Source organism: Arachis ipaensis, chromosome B07, assembly GCF_000816755.2.
Source record: "Arachis ipaensis cultivar K30076 chromosome B07, Araip1.1, whole genome shotgun sequence".
In the NCBI taxonomy this organism is placed as follows: Eukaryota; Viridiplantae; Streptophyta; class Magnoliopsida; order Fabales; family Fabaceae; genus Arachis; species Arachis ipaensis.
In genome coordinates, this window is record NC_029791.2 from 33,746,595 (window position 1) to 33,751,661 (window position 5,067).

The following is a 5,067-nucleotide window of genomic DNA, read 5'->3' on the forward strand; positions in this document are numbered from 1 at the left end:
CTGGGAGTTTAAAGTTTTTTGGGATTTTGGTCTTCATGATTTCCTTCGTGAATGGATCTTGGTCCTTGCGGGAGCTATCCTCATGAGTGGATTGAGTAGCTTTGGTTTTGAGATCGGCTTCGAGTTTTAGGAGTTTGTCTTCTAATTCCTGGCGTCGCCTTACTTCCCTTCGTAGGTCTTTCCCAGCTTCTCGTTGATGTTGGATTCTTTTTCAAGTTATTTTAAATGGTCTTGAAGTGCCTCCAGGGCTCTTGGGTTTGGTGAATTCTTATCTCCGTTAGGTTGCGGGATATCTTTTGGCGTAGTGCCCGTGTTTTTGTGCGGCGTTCTATCTTCTAGATTCGAGTCGTGGTCGTTGTCATGGTCGTCCACCATGGTGGTTGGATGACTTCCAGATTCCCCGGCAACGGTGCCAATGTTCTGAGGGTTACCTGAAACTGCAGGTCAATCTCGGATGAGATCTTCTGTACCGGTCAGAGATGACGTGTCCGGCTGGTTGGTGGTGGCCGGAGCTGTCGTGTCCGACTTGTTGGACTAGTTGTGCTACTGATCCTTTGTCACCGGAGGGTGGTGGTACCTGCAAGGGACTCTGATACTTAAGTTAGCAAGGGTATTAAGCAAGTTTTTAGTAGAATCAGAGTATGAGTTATACCTGGGTGCTCCAGTGTATTTATAATGGTGTAGAGTGACCTTCTTAGATAAGATAAGTTAGTTATCTTATCTTATCTTATCTTATCTTCGAGTGAGGTCATCTTATCTTCAAGGAAACCGCCCTCCTCTCTGTAGGCTTGGACTGCCTTAGGATTTGGGGCGTGGTCCTCCATTTGGGCCCTTTTTGGGCTTTCCTGGTGATTTGGCCGAGCTCTTTGAGAAGAGGTCAGATTGTCCTGACCTGAAGAGGTCGGTCGACTTGTCAGTAGAACATCCCAGGTTGGACAGCTCAACCCAGGGTATGAACAGTTACCAAGCTTTGTAGAGCTCGATGTGCTGGACGCGTGGTCGCAAACAGCGCGGCGATCGGAGCTCCGGATCAAAAGTTATTGGAATTTGAAACAAGAACAACGGTTTGGAACCTCACCCTCGTTCTTCTCCCTTCCCTTCTGTCCCCAACGTGAAATTGAAATGTTTTTTGGGGAAGGAAACTGAATCCTTTCCTTTTTATGTGTTGGGCTTTAGGCGCAGTTCAACCGGTTCTGTCCGTTCGGCCTAATCTTGGGCCAAATTCTTTAAAATTAATGTCAAAATTCTTGTTTTAATTAGCTCTATCTTATTTGACTATAAAATTTACCTTTCTAATTTCTTTTTTTTAAAATTGATTTATTGACTAATTATATGCTAATTTTACGGAGTTTATATCCTACCCACCTAATTAGGAATTTTGCCCTCAAAAATCATATCTAGTTACCTGAAAAGAGGTGTGGTAGTCCTTCTGCATATCCGATTCGAGTTTCCAAGTATGTTTCCCACTTCCAGCTCCACTCTCAGCATCCTTTGTTAACGAAACTTCTCCCATGCATAGCCACTTAGCACTGGTATCATACTATCAATTCTAATCGAAGTTACTAGAAGCGTTAGATCCTCTCTCAATTGCACTGGTTCAGGTTCTAATACGTGATTGGTATTGACTATCGAATTCGGGAACTAATAGTTAAGATGTTTGATGCTTCGGTTTCAGATCAACATAAGGCTTTTAGCGTACCGTGAAACCTTGCCTTCTTCCTGATGTATAGTCTCGTTAATATTTTCGATAAATAGTTTGCTCCGATGGACGGAAGGGACTTGGTCACTTGATCCACAATTACCTAACAGCATCACCTTCTGTCCTAGACCTCGGCAATCTATTATGAAATCAATAGCTATTCTTTTTCACTTTCAGTGTAGAACCTTCAATGGTTGCAGCATTTCGAATGGCTTCTAGTGGTCACCATTTACTTTCTCATGCATCAAACATGCAATCACATGCATCGCCACTTCGTTCTTTATTTCTGGCCGCTAAAAAATATCTCCTTTGATTTGTAGTATGTTTTGGTAATTTTAGGGTAAATTCGATAATCCTCTCTTGTGAACTTTGGATAGTAGTTTTTTGTCTCAACTTCCGATTTCGACACAAAATTCTCTCTTGGTATCTTCTTGATTTAATAGGCTTCAATACCCTTAGTAGCTCTTTATCACCATTATTGCGCTCCCTAAGTTCTCGACCTTACGATCTCTTGTAATTTGTAATTGGTTCAATCTGACACCTCTATCCACTTTCTCACACCCAACTTAAGACCTTAACTTACTTAACAGTTCTTTCACTTTGGTCATCCAAGCAATACTCAGATACTTCCTGCTCAGGTGTCCGTCACCACTTCACGATGTTGTATTTGCGCAAATCCTAAACCTCTTCGATAATGCATCGTAATAATTCCAAGTAGTTAATTAAGTTCGGGTATCATGACTATTGGCACTAAGGTTAATCTTTTCTCTTAAGTTTTGAAAATTCCCATGGTATTTAGGTATTCCATGCACATGGTGCATCTTATTGCATCTACTTAATCACAAGCAATACGACCAACAAAAATTAAGGTTCTAAAATTCCTAGTAATGTCGCAGGTTCATTTCCGCGTTCAAAAGTCTTGCTTTAAGGAATCAATGTCTTATTGGTTACAGCTAGGATTCATACGCGATACTATTATAGGCTCGAGTTAATTTTCAAAAAGACATTAAGCTCGAAAGACGAATAAACAATACGAACGGTGGTTGTGAGAAATCAAAAAAAAATCTTGTATACGGTCAAATAGAGTTGTACCGAAATAATGGAATGCACAAGAAGAGGAACCTAGGTGCATCTCAAGAAAAGAGTTCAAATTAAGGACCTTTGGTAGAAAGAACAGAGCGTATAGAGTCAAAGAAATCTCAGCTGATCTTGAATTACCCGATTTGCGAATGGGAGAAATTCCACTCGCAACAAGGTCCTAAGATTCAAGGATTACATAATCAAATCATGACAAGCTCAAGCTCATCATGGAGGAATTCAAGATTCATGTGCGTAAGAAGTAAAATTGGAAAGATGATCAAGTCATTTAAGAAGAACTTCGAATAGAGTTTCAATGTAAGTTTCAAAAGAAAAATTAGGTCAAATCGCAAAGATCCATTGGCACACTCTCTACTGGCATAACTGGCACTTTTCACAAGGAAACACTTAGTTGGACGATTCTCTGTTCCAGTACCCCCTTCAACTCGATCCTAAGTTCTACCAATTATAATGGTGTCATCGTACGTAAGGTAATGGAGAATGATTTGATTTTCGGCACTAACTCTACCACCATATACTCCTTCTCTTGGCACCTAACCGATTAGCAGTCAAAGGTTAAACTCACGTCATGCCTCATCCTCGTAGTCCATCGTCACTGGGTTCTAAACATTAGTCTCGTACAACTCTCATCTTACTCCTGCTGCACCGCCTAGAGTTCATTTGTGCCTAAGAGTTCGATCATTCGTCCTACATCTACCGATATCTTCCTTAAAAGCTGCAAGTTCTAAAAACATTACCCCATGCGGCGCAACCTATGTTTAGTCTTAAGTTTTGACACGTTAATACTATTTCATCATTTTTGTCTTTAACTATGCATGAATGCAACATTTCAATGTTATATAAGGCAATTAGGATTTAACTACCAATTTCACATTTACCTCCACCTCGTTGTAACCATCTAGCCTCCTAAGTCTCCTTTCGTGGACAGTTCCAGGACATATGCCCCAGATGACCCAACTTGTACCATAAGCCTGAACTAAAATGACACGGCCTACTCAGGTGATAGGTTCTGCATCTCTGACAACTTGAATCATCTGAAGTAGCCACTGACTATTTTCCCTTAACATTTCATCGGCGATCATTATTCGTTTCGGAATCGTTCCGACCTTGGGGAGATTGTTGTGCATATCCTTTTCTCTTGAATTCTTGGCCCCTTGGTGCGAAGTTCTAATTATGTTCCTTTCGGTAAAATTTCCGGCCATCATTCCTTTCCATAGCAGCCTTCTTTAAATATTCTTCCGCAACCCTACTCTTGTTTACCAAATCCGAGAAAACTCTAATCTCCATCAGACCCACTGAACTTAGTATATCACTCCGAAGTCCTCCTTCATATTTGATGCACTTCCATTCCTCAAAATCCCCCGGAGCACCCTGACAATTCTTGGAAAATTCACATAATTTCTCATACTTGTCTATGTATTCGGCTATAGACATTTGACCCTGTTTCAGTTGCAACAATTCAAGCTCCTTAGCTGTCTTGACCAAATTCGGAAAGTACTTTTTGTAGAATTCCAACTGAAAGGCATTCTAAGGTATTGCAACGTTGTCTTGCTGTAACAGGCATCGCGTACCCTGCCACAAATACTGGGCTTCACCCGTAAACTGATAAGTTGCAAACTCAACACGTTAATTTTCAGGAACTTGTTGTGCTTGTAACGCCCGTTCCATCTTCTGAAACTAGTTATATGCCTCTGTGAGGTTCATCGACCCTCCAAAAATGGGCGGGTTTACCTTCAGGAAGGTTGCTAAGGACATTGGCCCGTTTTCTCTGTTATCGCCATTCCCATTACCGGCTTGATTCCCCAATGCCGCAACCGTAGCCTGCATAGCAGCAACAATGTTCTACAGAGCAGTCATGAAGTTTGTGAGATTATTTTTAGTCGTTTCAGGTTTCGTATTACTAGCCCTATCTCTCCCACCACTGCAACCGCATCCACGAGTCGCCATCTAGTCTCTGTTCACACCAAACAAGTGACATCAAGGTGATCAGTCTCAATATCGCAAGTCTAGTGCTTCAGGGTCCCAAATGCATGCTCATGAACATTCATGCCATATATATCAGTTAGATATCCTAATTTAGCATGTACAAACACCCAGAGTATGCCAAGAAACATAGTCAGTCCGTCCCTCAGGCTCTATAGGAACGAACTGCTAAGATATCATAATGTAACACCCTACAACACAGAGCTTTACACCTAGGATGTAAAACAAAAGTGGTGTGGTATTACAACCTCTAAAATAATATATATATATATATATAATAATTGAAA